The sequence below is a fragment of the Peromyscus eremicus genome, chromosome 7 (genome assembly GCF_949786415.1).
Source record: "Peromyscus eremicus chromosome 7, PerEre_H2_v1, whole genome shotgun sequence".
NCBI classification, from domain to species: Eukaryota; Metazoa; Chordata; class Mammalia; order Rodentia; family Cricetidae; genus Peromyscus; species Peromyscus eremicus.
In genome coordinates, this window is record NC_081422.1 from 111,710,070 (window position 1) to 111,720,717 (window position 10,648).

A 10,648-nucleotide genomic window follows, 5' to 3' on the forward strand; every position below is an offset into this window, starting at 1 on the left:
GCTTATCTTTCAAGCTCCTACAGAACATCCCACTGAGGTCTCAACACTCAATGGCTTTTCTAGCCCAAAGTTCCAAAGTCCTTCTACAATCCTCACAAAAACAGGGTCAGGTCTGTCACAGCAATACCCCACTATGCTGATACCAACTTGCCTTAGTTAGGGTTTCTATTGCTGCAATGAAACATCATGACCAAAAAACAAGTTGGGAAGGAAAGGGTTTATTTGGCTTACACTTCCAGATCATAGTCTATCATGGAGGAACTCAGAACAGGAGCTCAAGCAGGGCAGGATCCTGGAGGCAGGAGCTGATGCAGAGGCCATGGATGAGTGCTGCTTACTAACTTGATTCCCATGGCTTGCTCAGCCTGCTTTCTCACAGAACCAAGGACCTGGTTTCTATAAGTTGTTCTTACAGCAACCCAGGGATGGCATCATCTACCATGGGCTGGTGGGCCCTCCCCCATTGATCACTAAATGAGAAAATGCCTTACAGCTAGATCTCATGGAGGCATTTCCTCAACTGAGGCTCCTTCCTCTGATGACTCTAGATTGTGTCAAGACCAATCAAAACCAGCCAGTTCATCCATCATGTGAATGTGGCCTTTGGAATGTGAAAGACAGTCCCAAACAGCTATGTTTTTCTCCCTATGTGATCTTCGGCCCTCCCCTTTCTATCTTTACTCTGGTCTTTACATCATTCTGCTTTACATTATAGTAATGTATGCACCACTGGACCACAGGCTCTTTAAGAGCACAGACATTACTTTTGTATATCCAGAAATGAATGCACTGATTAGATAGACATGCTGTTCTCTAATGAACTGACCTGTAAATACCTAAACAGTGATTTATATCCTAGAATTTACTGATTTTTTTTTCTCCCACATTTCTGTGCAGCATCTGGAACTGGCTAAATACTCCAACAGAGAGCAATTTTTTATTTATAATAAGCATTATTAAACTGAATTTATTAAAGGGACCACCAAGACCTACAGAGTCACTAACAACTTAATCTAGTATATTATAGAAATCTATAATCTTCAAATAAAATTCATGAGCCAAGTAAATCTATGTAGATTTTATATAAAAAATCTCCAAATATTTCTGTATTCCATGAGCATTACTTTAAATTGCAGCAGATTTTGAAAAAATCAGAAAATATGGTATTCTTGAGTTGAAATATTATATAGTCCCATTGTTGAATAGAATAAGCATGTTTTAAGATGGAGAATCGCCAAGGAAATTCAGTGAAGCATCAATTTTTATTACAATGTATATGTATTTCGTGACTGATGTATCCCAGATGGTGAAATTACAACACACCCAAGGAGTTCTAAAAAGCATCAGAATTTAATGAGACAGTATGAATAAATACATACAGAGTAGGAATGAAGATAAATGACTGCTTATAATAGAAATAGTTTTTATTATTTGTGTGTGAATGAAGAAAATAATGATTGTTCTTTCAAACTGGAAAAAAAAAGAGAGAAGAAGAAGAAGAAAGGTGTCATTGTACTATCTCAGCACTGTGGTTAGAGGAAGTGTGCTGTTTTAGTTCAGCCTCTCACAGATGATTCATCTTTTCTGGGTTGGATAAAAACAATAGTATCCATACCAATTCTTCAGAGTTGGGCTATGTTAGAATGTTCTGTCTTTAAGTAGAGGTCCCCTATGTAACTCAGGCTGTCATAGAATTCAAGATGCTCCTGACTCACCATCTTAACGCTGAGATTGTAAGCATGCCCCTTCCCAAAGCACACAGCTTTTTTGAATTTCTGTCGTTTTCAATTTCTGGATAATATCTCACTTATAATCAAGACTATAATTCTGAACGTACAATGCATCTTCAGTCATTCATTTTAAAAAATAAAATATGCCTATAGTGCCATTTAGAAAACATAAGCAACACTACAGGTTGCCTATTTCTGTCCTGCCTACCTCCAACGAGAACTTAATATATGATGAATAAAATACATTTGATGTTATGCATTAGATTCCATAATACATTAGAAACAGCAGAAGATCAGGACTTGGTCAAAAGCATAATGGCTGACACTGAAGAAAGGGGAAAACATCTAAAATATGCAAATTCATAATCATAGAAAGTGTCTACGGGTTTGCTAGGCCTTCAAGCACTACACAGTGCATACAGAAAAGGTCTAGAACAACCGAGAATGGGAGACAGACTCAAGGTCTGCATCCCTTGTTTAGGAAACAGGGATGATTACTTTCGTGAAGTGAAGCAGAGACAGTTGATGTTGGGGTATGTGGTGGGATTAACCAAGTTCTTCAGAAAAATCAACAGTTGCTGGAGAGCTTTAACACCCAGAAGTAACTGCCTCACTCTATGGAGGCCTTCATAAACAAAGAATTCACAAACAGGCTGACAGTGATTCTTAAATACACAGATGGTCACCTGATAATAATAATCAAAAAGAACAAACAATGCAAGACAGGAAACACAATAGAAGGAAGAACTCATATCCCTATTAAAATACTGTTTTAATAGGGGGACACTGTAGAATATTCATAATTATATAACCTCAATATGAAAAGAACATAATATTGTGGAAATTTTAAATCAGAACATTAAAACTGTAAATCAATTCCAGTGTTATTGAAAACGTAAAACAAACAAAAGTCTTATTAAGGAGGCTCAGTTTAGTTATGGGCCAGCAAAGAGAGGTAAGTAGGGAAAGGAACTTGCCACCAAGCCCGAGGCCTGTTCTAACCTCAGAGCCAACATGGTGGAAGGAGAGAACTTACTTCTGCAAGTTATCCTCTGACTGCCACACATATGCCATGACACATGTGCACACACACATATACTCACATGCATACATGCACATACAAATAAATAAAATTTTAAATGTAATTCTTAAAATGCAGCTAAGAATTTTTCACAGGACATATCCCAAACTTACGAAATGGACTTATAAGAGAAACATGCAAGCAACTGAAAAGCAAACAGAGAGCAAATAAAGTTGATCAATGTATTAGTCTACGATGGCCACCTTAACAATCTGTCAAAGAACAGGCTACTTAAATAAGAGACATTTCTTTTTTTCAGTGACGTAGAGTCTAAGACATGAGTTCTATTGGCTGGTTTTCTGGTAAGGATTCTTTCAGTTAGGAGACCAAGACTTGCTAATTTCTTATGTGGCATTTCCTTGGTGTGTGCAAGAGGAACCAGAATGAAATCTCTAGTGTGTCTTCTTATGAGACACTGATCCTGTAAGGACTTTTATATTCTCTCTCAAAGGCTGTGGGAGAATTCACTCACTTTACTAAGTAGAGTGTACACATGGTGGTGTATAACCTGTTTTTTTTTTCAAGTAAAAGAACCATACAATTTTAAGTTTAGATAAATAACTATAAAATTAGAGGTTACAAGTTGGGTGTGATGGCACATACCTGTAATCCCAGCGTTTAGGAGCCTGAGGAAAAATGATTTTTTATGAATGTCTGAGGTCAGCATAGGCTACATTGTCCCTGTTGTTAGATAAGATTTCATCCTTCTGGGGTCTTTGACGGAGTTGAAGACTAGATAGTCATAGTTGTCCTTAGTAATGACAAAAGGTAAATTAGGTGTAAAACTTTAGAGTCACAAAGATAAATAATAAGAGTATTTTCTCTAAATTTGTCAAATACAAATGGACTGGATATTGTAACTATAATTCTTACTTAATAACTTCTTTATTGTATATAATTTTAGTATGTTAAAGTTAAAACCTTCATTTTTAATTAGACAAAAAGGAGAAATATGGAATATTCCTTTACATTGTGTGAATATATGTTGTTGTGATTGGTTTAATAAAGAAGCTGACTGGCCAATAGCTGGACAGGATAGGGTCAGGGGAAGAGCCAAACAGAGAATGTGGGGAAGAAGGGGGAGTGAGAGGAGTCTCAAGCAGATGCAGAGAGAAGCAAGATGGGTATGCTGTACTAAGAGAAGGTACCAAGCCACATGACAAAGCATAGGTTAAAAAAAAATATGGGTTAATTTAAATGTAAGAGTTAGCTAGTAACAAGCCTGAGCTACTGACCAAGCATTTATAGTTAATATTAGGCCTCTGTATGGTTATTTGGGAGCAGCTTGCAGGACAGAAACGTCTGCCTATACTACATAATAAATTTCAGAACAGCCTGGGCTACATCATAAAATCCTATCTCATAAAATTGAAAAAAAAAAAGATTACAAAGAATGGCTGCTTACTGTTGGTATTATCCAATTTTAAAGCCTAATTTTTAAGAAACAAGCAACAAATCAAAATTTTAAGTAGTAGATAAAATACTTTTCCTCTCATTAGAAAAGTCTGAGTTGATGGGTTTTTTTTTTTCCCCCTGAAACTTTAGAAAAGTAGAAACGATGGTTTTTTGCTTTGGCCTTATATAGAAGAGGATTTTAGTGAGGAACTCTAACATTCAGGATTCATTAACCATACAACATCTGAATGCCCAAAAGCCTGACTAAAGGAAGCACCACCAGACCTAATCATTCAGCATGAGGACATGTGTCTTTGTTTCTAACAGAATTTTCTTTAAATATAAAGTAAAGGGAGTAAACAGTCCTTGAAAACAAGCCAAAGGTCATTTTATTCAGGGAAAACATCCACAAAGACCAACTGAATCCATAGCTAAACCCAAATCATGCAGTTTACAGCAAAATCACCTGTCATAAGACTATAAGTCATTATTTACACACATGGAAAGCCATCTAGACATATACCCCAGGAAACACTGTCTACTTTCTTTTCTGAATACTGTAATATTTTAATAGTATATATAGCTACTGCATGGCTAGTGCTGGATTCTATGTACCCAAGACCCTTTTATACTTAAGTTCTGGTTCTTCTTGAAACTGTATATTAATTAAACACTATAGAATATTAATATATGGGGAGGTGACACACAATACCACACTGTTAAAGTGACTTGCTTGTATATTTAAGAACTAACTCCCTCCTTTGTGTATTAGGAATAGCCCAGTCTGCTCTGACTAGTATTTTGGTGGTCAGAAGAGTTAGTGAGCAGAACTTCAGCAAACTTTACCTCAAAATTGCTAGTCATTTCAGTGTAGGGTCTGTACGTTTGAGTTAGTAAAGATTTGTTATTAGGAAAAGTCTTAGTTAGGGTTTCCTATTGCTGTGAATAGACACCATGACCACAGCAACTCTTAGTTTTTTTTAAAAAAAAGAACATTTAATTGGTGTGTTCCTCACTAAAATCCTCTCCTATATAAGGCCAAAGCAAAAAACCATCGTTTCTACTTTTCTAAAGTTTCAGGGGGAAAAAAACCCCATCAACTCAGACTTTTCTAATGACAGGAAAAGTATTTTATCTACTACTTAAAATTTTGATTTGTTGCTTTTTTTTAAAACAAATCCAATTGGTGTCATTACACAAGAGGAAATCAGAACACAGACATATACATAGAAAATGTGTGAAGGAACAGGGCAAAGACAGCCATTTAACCCAAGAAAGGTCTCAAAGACATCCTAACCTTGTTGACAGCTTGATCTCAGACTTTTAGTTTGTTCAACTACTTTACATGTCAACTTGACTGGAGCACTGGACTTACCACTAATTTCAGAGGTTCAGACAGACATGGTGCTGGAGCTGAAAGTGCCACATCTTGCAGGCAACAAGAAGTCAACTGACTCACTGGGCAGTATCCTGAGTATAAGAAACCTCAAAGACCTCCCCCACAGTAACACACTTCCTCCAGCAAAGCCACCCCTCTTAATAGTGCCACTCCCTATGAGATTATAGGGGTAAATTTCATTCAAACTACCACAGAATAGAAAATAGGCAGTTTGAAAAATGCTTCTCATTATAGAGAATTACATATGGTCTGTCATTCTATGAATCCTGTTTCTGTTTCCTGAATTTTACTTACTGTCATTCATTAGAAAAGGATTTTAAGGGCTGGAGAGATGGCTCAGAGGTTAAGAGCACTGGTTGTTCTTTCAGAGTTCCTGAGTTCAATTCCCAGCACCCACATGATGGCTTACAAACCATCTGTAATGAGATCCAATGCCCTCTTCTGGCATGCAGGCAGAACACTGTATACATAATAAATAAATAAATCTTTTTAAAAAAGGATTTTAAAATATTTAAGAGCATTCTATAGCAGTAGCCAGTATTTCTTTAAAATATACAGTGTCTTAAATGGTTTATGCACACACACACACACCCTTTTTTTTAATTAAGCTAGACATTAGCTTCATAGATTGTGAAAGGAAGGGGAATAAAAAAAACATTGTGGAACTCCTCTTCATCAGAATAACAAGTCAAGACTGAACTATACCCCCCTATTCCCATCCACAACCATCAAATTCATATGCTGAATTGCTAGTTCACCAGTAACCCAGAATATTACTGTATTTGAAGACAGGGTTTTTGAAGAGCTATATTCTGGTCATCTGGGTGACCTAAATCCAATTGGTGTCATTACACAAGAGGAAATCAGAACACAGACATATACATAGAAAATGTGTGAAGGAACAGGGCAAAGACAGCCATTTAACCCAAGAAAAGTCTCAAAGACATCCTAACCTTGTTGACAGCTTGATCTCAGACTTTTAGTTTGTTCAACTACTTTACATGTCAACTTGACTGGAGCACTGGACTGGTTAGATAGTAGTGGTAGTGGTAGTGGTAGTGGTAGTGGTGGTGGTAGCAGTAGTAGTAGATATGTATAAATTTTCCCAGAAGACATCAGCATTTCAGCTTGTGGATGGATAAAGTAGATGGGCCTCCCTAGAAAGGTGGGTATCACCTAATCTTGGCAGCATCAATAGAACAAAATGGCAAAGGAGGACTGAATTCACTCTCTTAATGTTTGAATTAGGACATTCTCATTCTTTTCCTATCTCTCCTGATTTGGGGGCTTTCAGAACCTATAATGAAACCTGTAACATTGGCTAGTTGGCCTTCAAATTATACCACTTCTACATTGGCTTTCCTAGACTAAGCTAAAATTTGAACTATGATCCAGCTAGGTCATGTCTGGGTATATAGCTGAAGAATCTAAGTCAGTATACAACAGAGACACCTGAACACCCATGCTCACTGCAGTATTATTCACAATAGCCAAATTACAGAGTCAGCCTAAATGCCCACCAACAAATCAGTGGGTAAAGAAAATGAGCTATATATACACAGTGCAGTATTATTCTTCCATAAAAAAAGAATGAAATTATGTCATTTGCAGTAAAATGTTTTGACTGGAGCTATCTTACAGAGCAAAAATAATAAATATTTGGAAAGACAAATACTATGTTTTCTCTTATATGCAGAATCTACATTTTAGAAAAGAAAACACGAAGGTAGAAAAGAACTTATTTATGGATGATGAGGAACCCAGAGGGAGGGTAGATGGGGTCAAAACAATGTGAAAGAGGGGTCAATTTGTTCAAAGTACACAGTTCATGTGTGTGAATATTATGTTGAAATTCATTATTTTGTACAAATAATATACAACAAAGATGCTGTGGGATGTTCTCTATGCTGTGAATGTGTTGCTCTTATTGGTTGATAAATAAAAAGTTGATTGGCTAGTATCCAGGCAGGAAGTAAAGGCGGGATAAGCAGAGAGGAGAATTCTGGGAAGAGGAAGGCTGAGTCAGAAGATACCAGCCCGCCATCCAGAGAGCAGCCTGTAATGGCATACAGGTGAAGCCATGGAACACGTGGAAACATTATAGATTAACAAAAATGGGCTGAGTTTAAGTGTAAGAGCTAGTCAGTAGTTAGCCTGAGCTAATGGCCAAGCAGTTTGAATTAATATAAGCCTCTGTGTGTTTACTTGGGTCTGAGCAGCTGTGGACTGGGTGGGACGCAGAAAAATACTCAGCTACACAAAGAAATTAATTTTTTAACTATTTTGGTTTAATAAAAATATAGAGAAAAATCAAAGAAGACATCTATATACAAATGTGCACACACATGCATGTACTCAGACATTCACATGCCTACATGTGACCATGCATAAACACAGACACACAAGCAAAAAAAAATAGTCTATGAGAAAACCCCATTTTAGTGCTTGGGATACTGAAGAATCAATAAATGTGAGATTTCTTTTTTAGACTCCTTTTAAATGTAGTTAAGAAAATTGAAATATGCAAGAACAAATGCAGAATGAGAACACTTTAATTATCTTGTCTTTCATGAGTTTTTTTCTCAAATGATGAACTTAAATATTTAGTTTGCATCTAATCTTTAAAGTGCATTTATCCTTAATCTCCTCTATGATGCAAATTTAACATTCACTGTTCATTCATTTACCTAATTAACAAATTTGTGCCTATAAGTCAACTTTATACTACACTTAATGATTCAACAAAAGCTTATTAACAGCCTATTATCTGTGTGAGACTCTCATTTAGAGGCTAGTTTATGCAGATACTGCTGGATAGCTTCTAGCATAGTTCTAAGACACTTAAAAATAATTTTTCATCTTGTTCAGTAGTGAAGATCACTGGTGGATTTCATTCTGTTTGAGAAAACAAAGTAGCAGGGAAATAAAATTTATTGACATGATTAAAGGCTAGGTTTCTTGCAACAGCTATATTCTACTGCTTTAGAAATTTTCAAGGAGTAGCTGGAGCAAGTGCTCAGTGGTTAAGGGCATGTACTGATTTTGCAGAGGACTGGAATTCAGTTCCCAGCATCCACACTGGGCAGCTCACAACCACCTATAACTCCAGCTCCACATGATCAGAATCCTTCTTCTGGCCTCTGTTGGCACCCAGACTCATATGCACATGCCCACATACATACACATTCATACCATTAAAAAATAAATCTTTAAAAATTTTTCCAAGGAAAAGTAAAAACTAATAAAACAAAGAAAATAATCATAGAATGTGGTTGATATATTGTGCACCCTAATAAACTTATCTGGGGGTCAGAGAACAGAACAGCCATTAGATTAGACATACAGGCCAGAAAATGGTGGCACACACACCTTTAATCCTATCACTTGGGAGGCAGACATCCATCTGGATCTCTGTGAGTTCAAGGCCACACTAGGAAAAGAGCCAGGTGTGGTGGCACACGCCTTTAATCCCAGCACTTGAGATCTCATGTCTTTGCTTGAGAAAGACACACGCCTTTAATCCCAGGAAGTGATGGCAGGAAGTAGAAAGGTATGTAAGGCATGAGGACCAGTAACTAGAGGCTTTTAAGCTTTTAGGCTTTTTAGAAGCAGTGCAGCTGAGATCATTTGGTGAGGACTCAGAGGCTTCCAGTCTGAGGAAACAAGATCAATTGAGGAGTTGGTGGGGTGAGGTTGGCTGTGGCTTGTTCTGTCTCTCTGATCTCTCAGCTATCACCCCAATATCTGGCTCTGGGTTTTTTATTAATAAGACCGTTTAGAAATTTATGTTACAATAGAAACTTCATAAACCACACTAAATGCCGATTTAAATCTTAGTAACCCATCTCTATACTATAGACGTACATGGGACAGCTGACATTGAGGGACTGTTTTGATCTCATGTAAATGAAAGCATGTAGTTTTTTGTCTGTCAGTACCTGGTTACTTTAAATAACCTAAAGTTCTCATTTTCACCCATGTTTTTGCAAATGCAGAGTTTCCTTTTGTAAAACTAGACAATATGCCACTGTTTGGATTGCACATTTCCATCATCCAGTCCCGTTGGGCACATCTTTAGGTGTTTCCACATCTTAACTCTCAGAACACCATGAAATTAACATACCTCTTCCAGATCCCATTTTCAGTCTTTTTGGGAAGAACATCCTGCAGCAGGATTATTTGGTCATGTGTTAGTTCTAGTGTTAATTTTTTGTTTTATGTTGTTTTGTTTTGAGCTAGGTGGTACAATGAAGGTGGGTTGGAGCTCACTGTGCAGCCCCAGACTGGCCTAGAAGCCTTGAGATACTTAACCTTTACTCCAGCTTGATTGGCATTAGAATCACACAGAAATAGATATCTGGCCAAGAAGTTTTCAGATTGGGTTAACCGAGGAGGGAAGACCAACCATGTTTGGTACCCTCCCAAGGGTGAGAGTCCTTGGCTGCAAAAAAAATTTAGAAATTGAGCTAAGTTCCAGATTTCATCTCATTGCTTCCTGACTGTGGGTGAAGTGTAGCGGCTGCCTCAAGCTCCTGCCACTATGACACCCTCCAACTGTGAACTAAAATCTAAACTAAACTTTCTTCCGTTGCCTTTGTCAGGCATTCTGTCACAGCAGTGCAGACTGTAACTGTGGCTCAAGGGGGTCAGAGGACACTTTCAGTTGGTAGCAGAACTTGGCAGTACTGCCCCTGTGGTACTTGTTTGGCAGGTATAAAAGATGCAAGATTGAAGGGGACATTTCAGAGAGCCACTGGCCAGAGCATGAAGCTGTGAAGGTAAAGCCTAAATTACAATGGAGACCCGAAGTTGTATAATTGTCAGACAGGTTGGCTTGTCCCTTGAGGAAAGCTGCCAGTACAAAGTAGAGATGGCCCAAGAGAGAGGCCACATTGCTACAGGCAGCAGAGCTGGTTGGGATACTTAAGCTCTTTCAGAACACAGATGATTCCATCACTAGACTCAGATGTTGGGCATGGAGCTGAAGGGTTTGGTGTTTACCATGCTGGGTTTTGACCTTACTTTGGTGTGACTTTTCTTTAT

The 10,648-nt window shown here is 37.6% G+C and overlaps 1 protein-coding gene across 3 annotated transcripts in view; it reads right to left on the reverse strand.

Annotated features, from left to right (window-relative positions):
* Zcwpw2 (zinc finger CW-type and PWWP domain containing 2) overlaps window positions 1-10,648 on the reverse strand; it is a 117,988-nt gene that overhangs the window by 104,446 nt on the left and 2,894 nt on the right. The window lies entirely within an intron of this gene.